This window comes from Rattus norvegicus, chromosome 14 (genome assembly GCF_021556685.1).
Source record: "Rattus norvegicus strain SHRSP/BbbUtx chromosome 14, alternate assembly SHRSP_T2T, whole genome shotgun sequence".
Lineage (NCBI taxonomy): Eukaryota > Metazoa > Chordata > Mammalia > Rodentia > Muridae > Rattus > Rattus norvegicus.
Genome location: NC_141547.1, coordinates 11,057,689 through 11,079,376, shown reverse-complemented (window position 1 = coordinate 11,079,376; position 21,688 = coordinate 11,057,689). Strand labels below are relative to the sequence as shown.

The window sequence follows — 21,688 nt, the reverse complement described above, 5'->3', positions numbered from 1 at the left end:
AAAGAAAACCTTTCCTCTTCTCCCCAACTTGCTCTTTTGGTCTTGGTGTTTTGTCATAGCAATGGAAACCATAACTAGTACAGAAATTGGAACTGGCATCATGAGGTATTTGTGTGATAGATCTGACTGTGTTGTTTTGGGGAGGATAGTGGAAGGGCTGTGGAATTACAAGCTATAAAAGTCATTGAGTGTTGAGAGCTCACAGGCTGTGGGGTGTGCTCATGTAAGATAAGAATGTTGAGAGCAGTAGAGACAGACCATGGGGGCCTGGCTTGTGAAATTCCAGAGGAGAGCAAAGATTCTGTCAGGACTTTTGTGTGAAGAATCTATGGTATCTGGTCAGCTGGAACTGAAGAATCAGATGTGATCACAGAGACTAAAACCACTAAAGTCAAACCTTGCTGGGAACAATGGATGGTGGTCATCTGTGGTTAAGACCAGTGTCATTGAGATTAAAGTTTTGGAAAGTGTACTCAGGGTCAGCACACAGACGCTGTTTCAAAAGGGTCAAGGTTGTACCTTCTGTTGGCAGCCGAGCTTGGTGGTTAAGTGGGTACTGCTGGTTTTGCAGGCATGAAGAGGTCTTGGAGAGCAGCTGAGGTGTGGCATTGTGTGGTAGGGCTGGAGTCCCTCAGGAGATCCAAGGAGAGGCTTTTGGTGAAAGTGCAGCCCAGTTGCAGCAGAAGACACCAGCATTTTAGAGATTTCAGTGTCATGGTGAAACCAGCACGGACAGCAGTGTGTGTGGCTTGGAGTCGGACTGAGTGTGGGAGGCAATCTGCACGCAGAGCCGGAGAAGTGAGCAAGCCCTGTGGATAGGCCCAGCCATCCTGAGTGGACCCCACGCTGGCTGTGGAGTTATCTGCACAGTTGTGAGGTTGTGACTCTGCTCTGGTTCTTCCTCTGGAAGTAAGGGAGCACTTTATTTCTGATTTTATAGGAGCCCACAGTCGAGAGACTGAGTTTTAAAGATGGTAGGTGTTAAAAGAGACTTTGGAACTTCATAAAAATAGACTGGATTTTAAAATGTTTGAATTCGTAAAGAATGTGGACTTTTAAGACTTGGGAAATTGTTTTTATTTAGTTATTTGTTTATTTTATGTAAGTATATCAGACACACCAGAAGAGGGCATCAGATCTCATTACACCATGTGGTTGCTGGGAATTGAACTCAGGACCTCTGGAAGAGCAGTCAGTGCTCTTAACCACTGAGCCATCTCTCCAGCCCCATGATTTTGATTTTTTAAATAAATACTACACGACTTCTCTCAGATCTAGTTTTTTAAATTTTATTTTTATTAAAATTTTAGATTAAAATATATTCTTTCCCTCCTTCCCTGTGCCCTCTCAAATCACCCCCATGTCCCCTCTCACTTCCTCTCAAACTGATGGTTTTTCTTGTTTTAAAAAAATTATTTTATTTATTTACATTCCAGCTGTTGTCCCCCATCCTTTACTCCTCCCATGGTTCCTCATCCCATTCCTCACCCCTTTCCCCCAAGAGGGTGCTCCTCACCATCCTGTTGGGCATCCCCTCTCCCTGAGCCTTAATTCTCTTGAGGATTAGGCACATCTTCTCCCACTGAGGCCAGACCAGGCAGCCCTCTGCTATGCATACGTTGAGTGGCCTTGGACCACCACATGTATGCTGCCTGGTTGGTGGCTCAGTCTCTCATATCTCCCAGGGGTCAGGGTTATCTGAGACTGCTGGTCTTTCTGGGTCACCTTCCCCTTCAGCTTCTTCAATCTGTTCCCTAATTCAACAATAGGGGTCCTGGACTTCAGTCCAATGGTTGGCTATAAGTGTCTGCATCTGTCTCAGCTACTGGAAGTGCCTCTCAGAAGACAGCCATGCTAGGCTCCTGTTTGTAAGCATATCATAACATCAGTAATAGTGTCAATCCTCGATGTTCCCCAGCCCCATGAGGGATCCCAAATTGGGCTGGTTACTGGACCTCTTCTCCTTCAATCTTTTTTCCATTTTTTTCTTCATATATTTTAGAGAGAAACAATTCTGGGTCAGAAATTTTGACTGTGGGTTGGTAACCCAGTCCCTCCACCTGAGACCCTGTCTATCTACTGAAGGTGGGATCTTCCAGTTTCTTCTCCCCACTGTGGGGCATTTTGGCTAAGGTCCCCTCTCTTGAGTCCTTAGAGTTTCTCACTTCCCAGTTCTCTGGGACTTTCTAGAGGGCCCCCCACCAACGCCCAGAGGCTGCCTATTTCCATTCATTCTCCTGTCCTTCTGAGCTTCTCTACTGACTCCCCCTCCCCACCTAATCATGTTCCCTCTTATCCCCATCCTCTGTCACCCAGGTCCCTCCCTTGATTGTTTTCTTAGTCCTTCTAAGTGGGATTGAAGCATCCTCACTTGGGCCTTTCTGCTTGTTACACTTCTTACGTCTGTGGGTTGTATCCTAGGTATTCTGTACTTTATGGCTAATATCACTTATCAGTGAGTACATACCATGTATGTCCTTTTGTGTCTGAGTTACCCCACTCAGGATGATATTTTCTAGTTCCATCCATTTGTCTGCAAAATTCATGATATCCTCATTTTTTATAGCTGAATAGTATTCCATTATGTAAATTAACTAAATTTTCTGTATCCATTCTTCTGTTGAAGGGCATCTGGGTTGTTTTCAGCTTCTGGCTATCATAAATAAGACTGCTATGAACATAGTGGAGCATGTGTCCTTGATAGAGCATCTTTTGGGTATATGCCCAGGAGTGGTATAGCTGGGTCTTTAAGTAGAACTAATTTTCTGAGGAACTGACATATTGATTTCCACTGTGGTTGTACCAGTGTGCAATCCTACCAACAGTGGAAGAGTTTTCCTCTTTCTCCACATCCATTTGATCTTAGCCATTCTGATTTGTGTAAAGTGGAATTTCAAGGTCATTTTGATTTACATTTCCCTGCTGACTAAGGACTTTGAACGCATCTTTAAGTGCTTCTTGCCCATTTGACATTTGTCTGTTGTGAATTCTGTTTAGCTCTATAGTCCATTTTTAAATTGGGCTATTTGGTTTTTTGGAGGTTAACTTCTTGAGTTCTTTCTATATTTTGTATGTTAGCCCTCTGTTGGATGTAGGGTTAGTGAAGATTTGTTTTTTCCAATTTGTAGATTGCTGATTTGTCATACTAGTGTCCTTTGCCTTACTGAAGCTTTTTAATTTTATGAGATCCCATTTGTCTACAGTTGATCTTAGAGCCTGAGCCATTGGTGTTCTCTTCAGGAAATTTCTCCCTGTGAGTTTGAGGCTCTTACCCACTTTCTCTCTTAGATTCAGTGTATCTGGTTTTAAGTTGAGGTCCTTGATCTACATGGACTTGAGCTTTGCTCAAGGAGGTCCTTGATCTACATGGACTTGAGCTTTGTTCAAGGTTATAAATATGGATCTGTTTTCCTCCTTCTACATACAGACTGCCAGTTAGACCAGTACTATTTATTGAAGATGCTTTCTTTTTCTACTGTACATTTTTGGCTGTTTTGTCTAAGATCAAATGTCCCTAGGTATGTGGGTTTAGTTCTGAGTCGTCAGTTTTATTCCATTGATTGACCTGTCTGCCTTTGTACCAATACCATGTGGTTTTTTTCTTATCATTATTACTTTGTAATACAACTTGAGGTCAGGCATGGTAATTCCCCTGAAGTTCTTTTCTTGTTGAGAATTATTTTGGCTATGCTGGATTTTTTTTCTTTTTCTATGTGAAGTTAAGAATTGCTCTTTCCATGTCTGCAAAGTATTGTGTTGGGATTTTGATGGGAATTGCATTGAATCTGTAGATTGCTTTTGGTAAGATGGTTATTTTCACTGTTACTTCTACCAATCCATGAGAATGGGTGATCCTTCCGTCTTCTGAGGTCTTCGATTTATTTCTTCAGGGATTTGAACTTCTTGTCACACAGATATTTCATTTGTTTGGTAAGAGTTACACCAAGATATTTTATACTATGTGTTGCTATTGTGAAGGGTATTGTTTTCCCAATTTCTTTCTCAGCCTGTTTATCATTTGTATGAAGAAAGGCTACTGATTTGTTTGAGTTAGTTTTATATCCCACCACTTTGCTGAAATGTTTACCAGCTATAGGAGTTCTCTGGTGGAATTTTGGGGGTTACTTATATATACTATCATATCATCCACAAATAATGATACTTTGACTTCTTCCTTTTCTGTTTGTATTCCCTTGATCTCCTTTTGTTGTCTAATTGCTCTAGAATGAACTTCAAGTACCAAATTGAATAGACAGGGAGAGAGTGGGCAGCTTTATCTTTACCTGATTTTAGTGGTATTGCTTCTTGTTTCTTTCCATTTAATTTAATATTGGCTGTTGTTTTGCTGTATATTGCTTTTATTATGTTTAGGTATGAGTTGTTCAGTTTCCAAGAGTATGTGGACTTTCTGTGGTTTTTGTTGTGTTACTCTGTGGTAATCTGTTAAAATGCATGGGGCTATCTATTTCAATTTTCTAAATCTGTTGAGGTTTGTTTTGTTTCTGATTATATGATCAGTTTTGGAGAAGGCTCCATGATGTGTGAGAATAAAGTATATTGTCTTATTTTGGGGTGAAATATTCTGTAGATATCTGTTAAATCCACTTGGTTCACAGCTTCTGTTAGTTTCACTGTGTCTCTGTTTAGTTTCTGTTTCAATGACCTGTCCATTGGTGACAGTGGATTGTTGAAGTCTCCCACTATTCATGTGTGATGGTCAATGTATGTTTTGAACTTCAGTAAATTTTTTTATAAATGAGGGTGCCCTTGCATTTGAAACATATATGTTCAGAATTGAGACTTCCTCTTGTTGGATTTTTCCTTCTATTAATATGGTGTTCTTCCTTATATCATTTGATAACTTTTGGTTGAGAGTCTAAATTATTGGATATTAGAATGGCTACTACAGCTTGCTTCTTGGGATCTTTTGCTTGGAAAACATTTTTTCCATCCCCTTACTCTGATTTAGTTGTCTTTGTTACTGAAGTGTGTTTCTTGTATGCAGCAAAATGTTGCATTTTGTCTATGCAACCAGTTTATTAGCCTGTGTCTTTTTTTTTTTTTTTTTTTTTTTTTTTTTTTTTTTTTTTTTTGGAGCTGAGGACTGAACCCAGGGCCTTGCGCTTGCTAGGCAAGCACTCTACCACTGAGCTAAATCCCCAACCCCAGCCTGTGTCTTTTTATTGGGGAATTGAGTCCATTGATGTTGAGAGATACTAAAGACTGATTATTGTTAGTTCCTGTTATTTTTGTTGCTGGAGGTGTGTGTGTGTGTGTGTGTGTGTGTGTGTGTGTGTGTGTGTGTGTGTGTATGTTTCTCTTCTTATGGGTTTTTTGTGAGATGTTTAATTTCTTGTGTTTTCCTGGGGGCAGTTATCTTCCTTGTGCTGGCGTTTTCTTTCCAGAATATCTTCTGTAGGATTGGATTAGTAGAAAGATATTGTTTGAATTTGGTAATGTCATGGACTATCTTGGTTTCTCCATCTATGGTGATTGAGAGTTTTATTGGGTATATTAACCTGAACTTGCATTTGTGTTCTCTCAGGGTATGAGTGACATCTGTCCTGGATCTTCTGGCTTTTAGTGTCTCTGTTGAGAAGTCTGGTGTAATTCTGATAGGTCTGCCTTTATGTGTTACTTGGCCTTTTTCTCTTACAGCTTTTAATATTTTTCTTTGTGCATTTAATGTTTTGATTATTATGTGACATGAGTATTTTCTTTTCTGGTCCAATCTTTTTGGTGTTCTTTAGGCTTCTTGTACATTTATGACCATCTCTTTCTTTAGTTTAGGAAGTTTTCTTTATGATTTTGTTGAAGATGTTTTCTGGCCCTTTGAATTGGAAATCTTCATCCTCTTCTATTCCTATTATTCTTATGTTTGATCTTTTCATTGTGCTCTGAATTTCCTGGATGTTTTCAGTTAGCTTTTTACACTTTGTATTTTCTTTGACTGATGTGTCAGTATCTTCTATGCCTGAGATTCTCTCTTCTATCTCCTGTTTTCTGTTTGAGTGTTTGTATCTGTAACTCCTAATCTCTTTCCTAAGTTGTTCACCTCCAGATTTGCCTCCATTTGTATTTTGTTTATTGTTTCTATTTCCATTTTTATGTCTTGGACTGTTTTGTTCAATTTCTCCACCCGCTTGATTTACATTTTTCTGTATTTCTTTAAGGAATTAATTTGTTTCCTCTTTAAGGGGTTCTCTTTGCCTGTGTTTTCCTGTATTTCTTTAAGGGACTTATTGATATCCCTTTAAATCACCTCTGCCATCTTCATGAGATGGTATTTTAGGTCAGAATCTTGCTTTTCAAGTGTGTTAGGATATTCAGGGCTTCCTGTGATGGAAAAATTGGGTTCTGATGGTGCCAAATTGCATTGCCCCCCCCCTTTTTTTTTGCTTGTGCTTGCCTCTGGCCATATGGTTCTCTGTGGTGTTAACAGGCCTGGGTGTCTCTGACAGGAGCTGGCCTCCCTAGAGGCAGGTAGAACTCTGTGACATAAAGTACAGTCATTCTCCTGGCAGTCTTGTCTTTCCGTAGAGGGCCTCCTGTGTCTCTGTTTAGAGCAGGCCTCCTGTGTTCTTGGTTAGGGCTGACTTCCTATTTTCCTGGTTAGGATGTTTCCTGGAGACAAAGGCTTCTGGTTCCAAGGGCAGTGTCTGCTCCAGTTGCACATGGAAGTGCCAACCAGAAGGATTGTGCCCCTGGGCACACCTGTGTCCTTTGTTACAGCACACCTCCTGGGGGACAAACAGGGCGTGGGCTGTGCTGTGTGGCAAGGTATTTCCCTGCCATCATGGCCTAGTGGAGGAGCAGACCAAAAGGGAGATGGAGCTCAGGTAGGCAGGGTAGATTCCCCCATCAGCTAGTCTCTGTGGGATCCCTGCTGGTGCAGGTATTTGGGAGGGTGTCTCACCGTGTCCCTGATTACTGAAGACCTCCTGGGAGATAGGAAGGCTGTGGAGTGTGGACGGATATTCAGTCTGCTGCTCTGGACTGAGTGGAGAAGCAGACAGAAGGCAACTTGAAATAGTTTATATTGTGATGTTCTTATTATGTGTGCTATTGGGAATGAACATAAAAGGAAAGGTTGTGGTTTAACAGTGACGTATGTTTATGTGAAGTTTACAAGGGTCAGTTGTGCTGTGTGGTTTATATCAACTCGACACAAGAAATAGTTGATAGAGAGAAGGGACTCTCAATTGAGAAAATACCTCCAAAATATCCAGCTGTAGGGCACTTTCTTAAGTAGTGATTGATGGGGAGGTCCTAGCCCATTGTGGGTGGTGTCATTCCTTGGCTTGTGGTCCTGGGCTGAGGAAGGCATTGGGAGCAAGCTAGAAGCAGCACTCCTATATCGCCTCTGCATCGGTTCTTCCCTCCAGGTTCCTGCCCAGACTTCCCTCAGTGATGGAGCATGAGTTATAAGTCTAAGATGAAACACAACTCTTGCTTCCCCAAGTTGCTTTGGTCACAGCCTTTCATCTCAGCAGTAGTGACCCTCAGTAGAGCATATGCTTAGCGCCAGGGCTAGCATTGCTCAGCCCAAGGTGCGATATGCTTGGTGGCAGTAAGTCAGTGTTACTCTGTGCTGTTCTCTATCAGAGTGCTTTCTATGGACATGTCCCATGACACAACACAGTTATAGCTTACCTTCATTCCTGGAATAATCCACTTCTTGTTTAAGGTTATTATTTTTATCATCATCATCATCATCATCATCATCATCATCATTATACTTTCATTCTTCTTTATCATGGAAATGGCCATGAATTCCCCTAATGTCGTCATTAACCCTCCTCTGTAGTAGTTCACCTGCACTGCAGCTCCATCAAATCATGCCCCAGCAGCACAGTTTACAGTGCACTCAGATCAGCTTTGCATATTGAAAGAGGTTTGAGTCTCTCTAATTAGGCAAATGTGGGGGAAGCAATAATAAATTCTGTATATTATATATAAGAAAAACTAGCTTACTGATAGTAAAAATGACTATTAAAAAACCTTGGGATCGTGTGTTTATATACATTTCATCAAGTTTTTTTTCCTGGTTTTTAAAAGTTTTAAGTTAATTATATTTGAAGCTATTCTACAAATAGTTTAGGGAAATGTATAGAAAATAAATGCAAATTAGAACAATAAATATAAGGGATAAGGTAATAAAGAAGACAGGAGCATAAAACATGAGTTCCCTGAGGTTGTAGGCAGAGTGCTAGACATGTGATCAGGAAGGTACTCATTGCTTTTTTGTAGTGAGGAAAGTGATACAAGCTGATAACAGAAGAGGGAACTTTTATCAGTAAGACAATTATCCAAATATGTAGATGAAATTTCAGTATCACTTGAAAAACATGCATAGTGATGTAATTAAAGGTATTAAGAAACTAAAATGATGGAGATTTTAGGCTTGTTTTCTGAAGAACTAAGCTGACAGTAATCACTTATATATGTTGTTTTGTAGAACACGCTGCAGATCATGCCAGTAAAGCTCTGTGTTTTTGTAGGTACAATGAAAGATTGGGTCTACTCATACATGTTGCCCTGGTTAGCTTCAGTTGTTATGTAATGAAGCCTAGGGTCATCAGACAAGAGTCCATTTGAGGCATTGCCCAGGTCAGATTGGCCTGTGGGTACATCTGTGGGAATTGCCTTGTCTGTTAAATGATGAGGAGAGCCCACTGTGGAAAGCACCAATCCCGGGCCGGTGGTCCTCTCTCTGAGAGAAAGCTAGTGAAGTATAGTGGTCCTCACTGTGAGAGAAAGTTAGTGAAGTATGGTGGCCCTCACTGTGAGAGAAAACTAGTTAAGTGTGGTGAACCTGTGAGTGAGTGCACAGACAGACGTCCCTCACTGGCTCTGTTTTTGTCCCTGGGCTGACTTCCCCTGGTGATGGACAGTGACATGGGATTTTAAGCCCTACCACCCCTTTCCTACCACAAGTAACTTTGGGTTAGAATAGTTTATCACAGGAACAAAAAGGAAACTATAGTGGAACTTACTGCAGAGGTAGGACGTTACTATGATAGGGCATTGGTGGTAGGGCTGTCTTGTCTGAGCAACATTGCCATGTTTTGAAGTTCAATCTGAAAAGGCTGTGGAGTGCTCAGAGCGTAAGGGGCCATTCCATGAGTGAAGTGTGGAAGACATCTGTTGTATGAGAAATGTGGGCAGTGTAGACTTGGCTTGTGAAGTCTCAGAGGGGATCAAGGAACTGGGCTAGGAGCCATTTTTGTGATGTTCTCACTTAGAATTTCCGTGTGCTGCTCAGCTGGGGTTGAAAGCTCAGCTGTGGTTACTGTGACATGAGTGTCACTGAGATGAGATCTTTCGAAGTGTAACAAAGTTCACTTAAGGTCAACATAGAGAATCTGTGCTCCAAATTTTCCAAAGCTGCAACTCAGCTAGGCCATCTTGACAATGTGTCCTTATGCAGTGCCTCTTTTAAAGGTGGGATAAAGCCAAGATGGATGGAACCTGGAAAGTGCCTGGTACCTGGCACTGTGTTGGGGATCAGCATCCCTAAAGAGATTCTAGGAGAGACACTGGTGAACATGCAGCCTCAGTTGCAGGACAGACGCCAGGATATTGGAGATTTTAATGTCATGGGACATCACCATGTTCAGTGAGAGGTATGAAATGGAGTCAGCCTGAAGCCACGAGATGCGCTGTGCATGCTGCATGTGGCAGAGCTGGAGAGGGGGGACTACCAAAGCCTCTTCAGGCAGAAGGCTATACAGTGAGGGAGACTCATGTTGAACGTTAATATAGAGGACTGAGGTACACTGCAGGGTTGGCTTTGAGATGAGGCTGGGTGCCTCAAACCAAGTTTGCAACTTGGTTTCTATTTTACAGTATACCACAGTTAAGTGACTTTGGGTTCATAAAGAGACATTGAACTTTTAAATTTTCAAAGGCTGGGTTTTTGTTACTGTTGTTATTGTTATTGTTGTTGTTGTTGTTGTTGTTGTTGTATTGCTTTGTACTATGATATCAGGGGGAAAATGAAAGGTTTTGTTATGAAAGTGATGTGTTTTCATGTCAAGTGGACAAAGATTGTTCTAAGTCCTAGTTAACTTTAATTGACACCTTAACTCACTTCACAGGCACCTGAGGAAAGGTGACAGTCCTCAATTGAAGAATTGTCCAGATCAGATTAGCCTGAGGGCAGTCTGTAGGGGGTTGTCTTGATCGTTAATGATGCAGGCGGTCCAAGTCCACTGTGGGCAGCACCACCCTTAGGCAGGTAGTCTTGGGCTGCATAAGAAAGCTGGAGGAGCCTGAGTGAGCAGGCAGACGGCATCCCTCTTCTACCCTGACTTCCCTTAGTGATGGTTTATGACCTAGCAGCACAAACCAATAAAAAATAAAACAAAACAAAACAAAATAAAACAGTTTCTCCCTAAGTTCCTTTCAGTCACAGCGTTTGTCACATCAATGGAAGTAGAACATGTGACTATTTATTTATAAATTTTACTTTTAAAAAGTACAATAATAATTTTCTGTTTTAATTTTATGCCATAATATTTGGCTATGATAAACATAAGAGAATGATTTTGATTTTTTTGCTGTAGTTAAAAACCACCCACATGAAATCTCTTTGCTTGACAGATTTCAAGTATAGAGCACAGTATCACTGACTGCACATATGGAATAGAAGGTCATTAGAACATTTTAGTTTTGCATGATAGAAATTCTATACTCATTGAAATGAACAGCTTTCCCCTTATCCTAATGGCCAGGCCCCTGGCAAACACCATTGTTTATTTTGCTCTAGTATTTTTGACTGCGTTTGTTATCTTGTGACATAGACTGATACTGTTACTTCTTTTGTTGCTGGCTACTTAGTCTCCAAACTCAGTCATATAAGTTGCAGATTTTTTCTTTTCAACACTGAATCATAGTCCATTATATTCCACACACTATCCACATCCTTTGTCTACCCATTCATCAGTGGGCTCTCAGATTGTTTCTCATTCTTAGCCTGTGACTAACCTGTCATGCACATGGTGGTACAAACACCTTTCCCAGCCCTATTTTCCATGTGTCTTTTGGGAGACGGGTTACACGAACTGTGGACTGAGTAGATTATATGGTAGATCTTTTAATTGCTTGAAGGACTCCTGTACTGTCTCTCCACCAAGTGGACCACTTTTAATTCCAACCAACAATGTACAAGTGTTTCAAATTCTCCATATCCTCAGCAAAACCTTTTTTTTTTTTAATTTAGGGGCTTTTGTTTGTTTCTTTCTTTGTGATTGGTGATGGCTATTTTTGGTTGTCAACCATGTGACTACATCTGGAATTAACTAAATCCCAATAGACTGGGTATACCTGGTGAGGGATTCCATTTTCCTAATGAAGCCCTTCAAAGTGGGAGGATCCATGTGGAAATCCAGAGCTTTTTCGAAGGGGAGGTTCATCTTTAAACTGGGCCACACCTGTTGGCAGCCTATAGAAAAGCCGTGGAAGAAGGAAGCTTGCTCTCCCTGCCTACTTGTTCTTTCTCTTGCTCTCCTCTCTTCCTTCGCTGGCCTTAGAGCCAGTTTCTTCAGGATTTTGGTACACATTGAAGACCAGCTGAAACATCTGGCTTCATGGATTAAATAACTAATGGGTTTTTGGATCTTCCCATGGTAGACAGACATTGTTGGACTAGCTAGATCATAGCCTGTAAGCCATTCTAATACATCTCCTCTCATGCCCTGTTTGTATCTCCATGTCTCTCTGTGGTGTGTGTGTGTGTGTGTGTGTGTGCCTCCAAAGTGTCAAACAGCAAGGGCTGGCTCCTGTGCTTTAATCAGGTGGCCCCAAAACTGATCTAGGAAAAGTCTCAGGCTGTTTGCTGTTTGTTCTGTCTTGTCTTCATTTTAACAATTAAGATCACCATCCCTTTTATTATTTGTGGACTAGATGATCTACTACAGATAATTCACAGAATTCCTGGCACCCACGTCTAGCTCTGTTAAGAGACAGTTACCACTAACTGCTGTGATTAACACCATTGACTGCTAATCACAGGTCTGTGAGTAATTAGAATGGTATAATGAAATGGTAGGAAAATCAAGTTTGAGTTTTGTATGTTGTTTACAGAAAAAAAAATGAAAGCAAAACTTCAAAGTCCCAGGGGCAACCACAGTAGATCTGATAGGGATGCTCAGAGGGCAGCTGCCAAAAGTGCAGAGGACCTCCCACGGGGAGAGGGCTGGGTGGACGGACAGCTAAGCGCTTTGCCTTGCCTTTTGGATTCCATTACTTTAATGCCATGAGGCCAAGCATCTCAATACTATAGGCATCTTAATTTATTGTATTTTTGTTGTGTCTTTTCCCACCTGACAGGTCTGACCCATATATATATTAGGTCCTATTGAATTTCTTGAAATCAATTGTCTTCCTCTGAGAAGCTTTCTCCTGCACTGCTGTAATCCGAGTGCAGCAATCTTGCATGCGTGTCTGTAGAAAAGGATTTAAGAGCTCATTAGAAATATTAAATCTGGAGGGGAGCCCAGGTGCAGGACTTCTGGCTTCGGCTACATTTGCGTAATAACGGCTGGGTAATTGAAGCTGTCAGTGGTGCCCAGCCAAACACAAAAGGTAAACCCACCATGTTGAAGCCCAAGCCCCCAAATCTGTCTCCCTTTCACTTTTTAAGAAGTTGAGTGAATGTTGTTAATGTTTATTAGTATACACAGGTGTAGAATTCCAAGATTCTATTTATAAATTCTTTGACTGGAATGTCTAAGTTTCTTCTCTTAATCTTATTTATTCAAGGTACAAAAGAAGGTTTTTGCCATTAAACCTCTTTCTTTTTTTTTCAGGATGGGCACCTTTCAGAGTTTAATTATAGAAAAATTCTAAGGTTGGCAAAGTAAAGCCACTTAGTTTTCTGCCTCAGGGAAAATTTCACAGAAAATTGCAAGATTCTGTGCACTATACACCAAGATACAACCATTGCCCAGAGACTTGGAACACTAGAAAGGACCAGAACTTAAAACCTACAATTTAGCAATACATCTAAGAAGCTTTTTAATGCAAACCTTCAGTCTTCTGTCTGTCTGCTTCAAGGATGTTCACCACAAAGTTCTTAAAAAATCAAAATGCCCAAGAAAGTCTGTAGTGAGATATAGAACCCACGTCCACTAAGGTATCTCTTAAAATGATACCATGAAAGGCCTCCTCAAATGTGTGAGCAGGTCCTGGGTTTCTTAAGAACCAAAACCAATGCCCACATTGAATGATGTCATATATAAACAATACATTTACCATGTGGCTATATAATTATGTATAAATAGTATGTAAGATTATGATGGTGATTCAGTGCTATTCTTTGGAAGTACTACAATCACTAGACTATAGTTCTATGACTTAATATAGATATCCCATGAATAATCAAAGGATACCAATATGCTTAATCCTAGTTTTATAACAATATCCACAAAGCCCCCACAAAAGCCCAAACAGTAAGTGCAATGTTTTTTCTAAGGGTTGGGGATCCACTATTTTCTTCTCCCTCCCCCTCCCCCTCCCTCCTCTCCCTCCCTCCCCCCCCCTCTCGTTGTGTAGACATGGGAATGGCAATGTGTGGTACACATTGCCTGTGCACATACATACAGAGTTCAAAGGATGACACTAGATGTCTTATTCCTGCTGCTCCCAGCCTCACTCCCCTGAGGTCTCTCTCTTTGGGCCAGTGAGGCCCCATGAATCTGTCTGTCCCTGTCTCCAAAGCTGGTGTTACAGGCGTGCTAACTGTGCACGGATGTTAGCTAGATACTGGGGATTGGAGGTCTTCAGGCTTACATAGCAAGTGCTTTTACTCCCTAAGCCATTTACCAGAGTCACACATCTTTATTTATTTCTGTTTATAAAACTTTCAAGAAGTTGAAGGGGTTAATGTTTTAATACAGGCCATGATGAATGAAATAGTTTTAAAAATAGGTATTATTTTTTACACAAATGCAATGTCTGTATTATACATTTGTTAAGGCTTAGAAAATTCCCATAATCTTGTGTGATATTTTTACATAGAAGACGGTATCTCACTTCAGTTGTTTGGTTCATGAACCCTGGGGTGTCTGGGGTTAGTGCAAGGAGAATAGAGCACTTCCTAAGCTAAACTCTACTATGAATGACCATTTCCTAAAAATTGACTATGACTCATTTTCTGCCCTTTTTTTGTGATTTCTGGGAGCTTCTTAAGATGTTCCCACACATTCTACTTATGCTTTCCCTACATAGACTGCATTCTGTTGTTTGCAACTAAATACATTAAGTTGGAAAGTAGAATTTAAACATTTGCAGTGTTCCCAAATTGGAAAAAAAAACCAAAAAAGACAACAAACAAACAAAAAAACAGGACACAAAAAAGCAGGAAAATCTTTTAAAATTATCTTGTTTGTATATTTATTAGTATTTCTGCTTTTAGGCAGACGTAGCTGCTTTCCAACAAAATAAAATGAAGGAATTACAAATGGGAGCTGGCGAGCTCCTCAGTGAGTGAAGTGTTTGCCATGCAAAAGTCAGCTTCTGAATGCGATCCCTGGTACCCACTTAAAGGTGGACGGAGAGTACAACCTCGAAGCAGTTATCCTCTGACCTCCACACAGTGTCAGGCTTGCATGCAAGCCTCTACCCCTACAAGGTGCACACAACACAGACACAGACACAGACACACACAGACACACACACAAGGACACAGACACACACACACAAAGACACAGACACACATACACACACAGGCACACACACACAAACACACAGACACACACAGGCACATACACACAGACACACACAGAGACACACAGAGACACACACAGAGACACACAAACACAAAGACACACACACATAGACACACACACAGACACACACACAGAGACACACACACAGACACACACACACACACACAGACACACACTACTAGAAATAGTTTAAATAATATATTACAGTTGTTTCTAATAGCTTCCCCCCAATAACATAAAACAATGGTGAGCATTGTAGGTAACTTGTAACCCTCAAATACAAATGTAGATCCCTAAGACTATATTCACAGGCAGTGTCTCAGAGATAGACTCTTTATAAAGAACAATTTAGCTAGAAACTCAAACAAAGCCTTAGCGCGGTGAGAGGGAAGACAGTGGTTAGACACCAGCTTACGTGACACATACTCAGCAAGCAACTTAGAGTCTTCTTATTCACACAGGAGGCACAAAGTGTCCATTTTGTCTGTATGCCAGCTCCGTTTTCCGGTTTTGAAGCAGATGTCATACTGTAGGTTTAAAGTATGGGAGCAATGAGGCCATGAACTTCACTGAAAACGGCGCCCAGTAACTTCCCTCGTGGTGTACAATTACCTTTGGACTGAGTTGCCGGAACGATGTAGCAAGGCCTTTCAGCTTGTGCTGAATGTCATCTGCCCCTTTGATAATCACCAGAGCTTCCAACCACACAGAGGGGTCAGGAAGCCAGTGATGCATCCCTGCTCTGATCTCTCTCTCATAGTCAAATCAAAACCTTGCTACCAAAGAGAAATTTGTTTCCACAGAGACATTTTGTAATATATCCTGCCCTTTTCTAAGAAATACGTTGGACATACGATTTCATATGATTTAGACATAATATTAACAGAAAATAAATATTTCACATGATAATACACAGTCAAATTGTGAGAGATGTTTTACATGTATTTCCCCTGTCTCCTCCTCTCTCTCTCAGCATTACAACAATGCAGTTTCTCTGTTTATATGTAATTCATATAAACATGGCTAATTTTATTTGAATTCCTTGCTTCCACATTGCTTCATTGTGGTTGGTAATTCTGACCAATGTAAGGATGAAACATTTCTTCAAAGAAACAGATGGGTTACTTCAATCAAAGCTGTAAATGTGTTAGCATTGCATGTTAGCTAAAGAACCATGAATTAGTTTGGTATAGTGTTAGACACCATTTTCTGAGACTTGGGACTGAGTCTACCTCACAGCCATTTGGGAAACATTTCGCTAGGAATCCGTCTAGTGTTCCTTGTTCCCCAGTGTGCTTTTGACTCTATTAGTACAGGGCCTGCATGGTATCATATGTCTATCTTTAATGTCTATTGCAGTAACTGACACAGTAAGTTTCCCAAAACATATTGAAATGCCCTGCTATTCAGCATGTATGCCGTTAAATAAGATAAAATTCTTACTTTTACTAGATTTAACTTTGGCTAATGGATATTTAATAATAAAAACACAAATTAGTACATATGAGAAAAAATAAAAAGTCTCTTCTAGAGTTTATGGGAACACTCGTGTCATGAGATGGGAATTCCAAGTTATTTGCCTGTTATCATGGTACTTGACCACTGCTGAGCCACAACCAAGGACAGATAGGAAATCAGGGACAGATGGTGTATTCATAGGCAGGGTCAGAGAGTGCTTAAAGCAAAAACCAGCTTCTAAAATGTCTGTCTTCATGACTGATTGTGGAACTTGCCAAACAGGAAGGTCAGTTCCACTCTGGTTCTCTCATCCCAGTGAGCCTATGGACGGTCTTCATGTCCCCTCTCTCCTCTGTGAGTCTTGAGCCTATGGACGGTCTTCATGTCCCCTCTCTCCTCTGTGAGTCTTGAGTCTATGGAGGGTCTTCATGTCCCCTCCTCTGTGAGTCTGTGAACCTATGGAGGGTCTTCATGTCCCCTCTCTCCTCTGTGAGTCTGTGAACCTATGGAGGGTCTTCATGTCCCCTCTGTCCTCTGTGAGTCTGTGAACCTATGGAGGGTCTTCATGTCCCCTCTCTTCTCTGTGAGTCCATGGGTCTAAGGCAGGAGTCTACTACTTTGCTCGATTCACTTGCCAACTGGCATTTCTATCTTCTATAGCAAATCATGTAGTGTCATCCTGAGGTGCTCTGTTTACTCTTTCCTCTGAAATTTCACAATGGTGTACCACGCAACCTGACGTGGAATGGTGGCCACCAAGGGTTCTCTGAGGCCATGACATGCAATTATAGATAAACAGAACTTAGAGAGGGGGAGGAGGAGAACAGGAAGAAGAAGGAGAAGAGGAAGGCAGAGGAAAGAAGAGAAAGGGGAAGGGTGGGAAAGAATTCTGAACTTTTTTTTTCTACCAAAAAAATCAGCTTATAGGGAGACTTGCAGTAGGAAGTGACTATAGACTTTAAAACTGTCCTCAGTCATAGTTGGGTAGTACATGTTTATGCTTTTATATTTTATTCTAAGTTAAAATTTTTAAGAAGATTAAATAACACACCTCCACACATTCATAGTCACACAGGTGCATGCAGGTATACACACATACTTAGTGGATTCTGGCTTCACTGAGGAGAATCGCTCAAGGAGGAGAAGGGGACACACACACTACAGGGGTGCTAGAGTTGAACATAGATGATTCCTGGGCTTTGCATTTACAATAGTAGCGAAGACAGAGGAAACAAATGGCTTGACACACGTCATTACATATGAAGAGACTACTTTCCCAAGGCTCAGTGAAGGGTAAAAGAGAAGGCCTTATGGATTAAACTGTTTTAATCTTTATGATGGTGTCTCTAAGAGTAGTCTTCGAACACATGTGTTAATGGACACTCTTTGAAAATATAAAAAGTGATTCTATAATCAAATTTCTAAAGCACAGCTTAAATAAAATCAAGGCAAAGTTTTTCAGTGCCTTTAACTTGCTAGTCTATATTATGGACTTCTGGAGTGTGAAAGTGAAATCATATTATTTTTAGGTTTTTAGTGGGCTTCTCACAGTCTCAATTCAAATAGTTTATCAGATCACTAGATAATCAATCAACTTTCATATTATATATGACTTCTGTGTGAGTTATGATCATAATTAGCATATATAATCACAGAAATAAATATCTGGTCTTACTTTTCACACAGTGCTGCTCCAGTCAGCCTGTTGCTATAGTTCTTTGATATATTCAAAAATTATTTGGTGAGCTCTTAATCTGCACTAAGAATGTCTGCATATGAGATGATCAATAAAACACCACAATAACATTAGATCTAGTATGTATTCATTCATATATAATATATGTTGACTGGAATTATGTTCAGAGTCCTCTCTGTGGTTTGGTCGAGTTAACTGGACCCAGGTCACCATATTTAACTCTTTAATTCCTCTTTCCTACATTAATATACCATTGTTTAGTATACTTGGCTGGTTTGAGAGGAGTAACTTACACATGCTGAGACCTTGGTCAGATCTCTGTGCTCAGATGTCTGTGTTCCTTGCCTGGGCTTAGGAGTAGTCTGCTCCCGCTCTTGCTTCTGAAATGATGTCACAGCTTGAATCCAGTTCTGCTCCCTTTCCATCTCCCCTCTTCTTACCTTAATAGCCACATTTTTCATAACTTTCCATATTGTTCAGGGAGACACTAAGTGTCTGAAAAATACCAAATGCTTAATAGTGCAACTGAACTCACAAGCATTCTCACCAACACATACATAAGTGTTCAGATATGAGATGTGACGAACAAACCCCACCTTTCCATTCACTGCAAACTCTGCTGTGAACACACACACTAAATGCTCTCAGGTACCTTGCCTTTCCTCTTTCTAGAAGTATCAGCCTTAATAGAAAGTTACTTAAATAACAAAACCCTTAAAAACTGTATCGTTAATGCTGGCCAAGGGGCATGAGCCCTGTTGCTGGTAGCTCTGTTCCCTGAAAGATTCCTGCTAATATATGATCAGGTGTGGACTCTCAGTGTAAGGCAAAACCCTGATAGCCATAGGAACCTCAGCTGAAGTGTTCGAACAACAGAAATACTTTTTCAATCACATACTCTGTAGAGTTTCAGATCTCAAACAGTAAGTGCAGTTTTTCCTGTTACCTATTCATTTTACTCAGCAATAAAATATGTGGTATTAAGGCCTGTACAAAGGCATTTCCCAAACATTAGATTATATAGGTTATAATAAAAAATTTATAGTAAAGGCTTTAATGGACAACCTTCTAAAAATGTCCAGAAAAATAAAAAGATTAAAATCATGCTTTAAAAATGATTCCCTAATCCCAGTTTTTATTTTAAAGGATCATACATTTCTGCTCTTTAATTGAGATATAAAATATATAATGGGAAGATAGAGAACACATAACTAAAATATATTCATTACAATGACATATACATTGATATTCATAACTCATATATGTTCTAAGTATAAATAATTAGCCACAAAAATTACCAACTATAGAAACAACATTGCACTGCAAAAATTAACTAGGCTTTTCCCCCATGAAGTGCATTTTATATGTATGGCACCTCCAATGATAAAGCTAAGATTTCTTCTTATGTCTTATGCTTTATTTTGTGTATAGGTAATGTACATGACCATTAATACTTTCAAATCATTTATTTGATTAAGACAAAAATTATTTTTAGCATTCAAGGAAGTATCTAGATACAACTAGCCAAAGAATAGAAACTGGGTTTCTTCCTAATACAGCATAAGGACTGGATTCTGTATGGAGTGTCATTTATTAAATAGTACTATACATCACTGCTTTAGGTCAGAAATCCTGTGCTACTTAACTGAGCTTCATACCTGTTTGAAAATTGAATAGACCTTAATTTTACTGAAGAGCACAGAGCCATAAAGTGGAAATATTCTATAGAGACTTTGATGCCCCAGGAAGGGGGATTTCTGGGGTGGGGCACCTGATCTGAGACAAAGGGCAGGGGGAGAGGGGGAGGAGTCCTGTGGGGGGTGGACAGGGAGGGGCAGCATTTGGTATGTAAATAATTAATTCGTAATTATTTTCACTATTCATATTTGTTAAGTTCTAGAAAGCAAACATTATAAAAAGAAAAAGAAAAATATTTCTTTCCTTGTCCTGATCTTTACATATTTGCGTGGTACAGATGTGACTGTGTATCTCGCCCTGACCAAACCAGATGGAATTCTTACTGGAATAGCATGAGCTGTAGTGTTCTTTATTGGAAAACAGTGGTTCGTTTTATTATCTAGATGTCATGTATAGCTTCTGAGTATTTCTTCTAATACATCTCCTAAGTAGTTGAATGACACAGAATAGTGTAAAACCCGTAGAGACAAAAGACATTAATGAAACAGGGAAAATTTTTGTTAATATGAAAGGCAACTTTACAGAGAGTTGAACAAAACTTGAACAAGTTTACTATTGAACCCAGTTTGCAGGGAGGCCACATGTTCCACAGGTTTCTGTGGGACGGGATGTTCTATTACCCTCTCTTGGGGAGTACCTACTTCTTATTGTCTGTCTTTAGCTGAAGCTCTCCTACGTGACTTTGCTGAGGATTCTGTGGCATGCTGCCATTTCTGTCTTTATCTGCCCCTATCCCTCCTTTTGTTTTGTTGAGACATGGGCTCATGATGAAGCCTTAGAAGGCCTTGAACTCTCTACGTTCCTGCCTTGGGCTCCCAGCTGGGTGATGACAGGCATCTGACACTGTGCCCAGTTCTATTTCATTGATATTTTACCTTACTCCATGCCTTGGAGTAAGATACCAGATTTACAACCCAAGCTTCAATTTTAATTTTTTAAAAAAATTCTATTTGTTTTATTACCTTATTTTAATTTTACAAAAGTGATGGATTTTGCTATGACATCTCCATAATGTATGCAATGTTCTCTGATCATTCTTACCCCTAAATTGGTCTTATTGTTCCTTGTGTTACATGGTCTAAAAATAACTTTTACTAAAGTAACAGAGTAAAAGATCATCATCGAGCAGGCTTTGTTTTAAAACATTACTAGGTTGCATTTGCATAAAACGAATGCCATGACGTTTTCATATATGTACAGAATGTTCTTTGATCATTGCCCTCCTTTTACGCACAGTCTCTCCCCTACCGATTCCCAACTAACCAGCCTTCTAATTTTATATCTTCTCCTCTTGTCTCTTGTGACCTATCAAGCTTAATTAGGGCAGTTTACAGGAGCTTGGGAACCATTCTGGTTGATTTACCACTGAAGAAAATGTCTGTCCCTTTCTCATTCATTGCGGTAGGAGTGGCATCCCTGAAACCCTCCCTTTCCCCAACAGAGGGAAGGTCCCAGTCTTGTAGGTAATCACAGCTGCTGTGAGCTGATGACAGTTCTCCCCCAGATCCATAGATCTTCAGACTCTCGTTCGGGTTTCTTAGTGAAGAGAAACAGCTGTGTAGTGTGCACATTAACACCCCTCATCCCTGAGTGTCCCGCAGTCGACTGTTTCTCTGAGATGTCAGAAGTTACCATGTTCATTTGATCATGCCTACACTGAGAGGCAAAGGAAAAAGAGGCATTTTCCTTTCCAGTGGAAGGTTGACTCTTATTTATTTATTTATTTATTTATTTATTTATTTATTTATTTATTACTAATTTTATTTATTACTAATAAATGAATCTAAAACTTACTCCAGTACAGGATTTATGATTTGTGGAAGCTAGACGGAGGTCATAGGACATATCATAACAATTCTGATACAACTCTTACAGCACATTATGTTAAGTATATTATATTAAAAGAAAAGCTACCAGAGTGCTTCTAAAAAAAAAAAAAAGCGCAACAACAAAACCCCAAGAAATCTATCACAGTTTGCTTCCTTCATTCTGCTTCTCTTAGGGCTTTAAGAAAAACACTCCTTTAGAGGCTAAGGGTGTAATTTTTTATTAAACTAATATTCAATCTTTTGGATTAAAGTGCTATTTCAATATGAACATACTG

General features: G+C 40.1%; 1 protein-coding gene across 4 annotated transcripts in view; it reads left to right on the top strand.

The window, feature by feature from the left end:
• Positions 1-21,688, top strand: part of Cfap299 (cilia and flagella associated protein 299) — a 474,580-nt gene that overhangs the window by 143,928 nt on the left and 308,964 nt on the right. The window contains exon 1 of one of the 4 annotated variants that reach the window (XM_087584349.1): positions 3,631-3,801. The exons of 2 other annotated variants lie outside the window; for them this stretch is intronic. The gene's annotated coding sequence lies outside the window, so the exon portion shown is untranslated. Of the gene's footprint in view, positions 1-3,630; positions 3,931-21,688 lie in introns of those variants that run through there. One more of the 4 variants, XM_087584347.1, reaches the window with a different exon arrangement.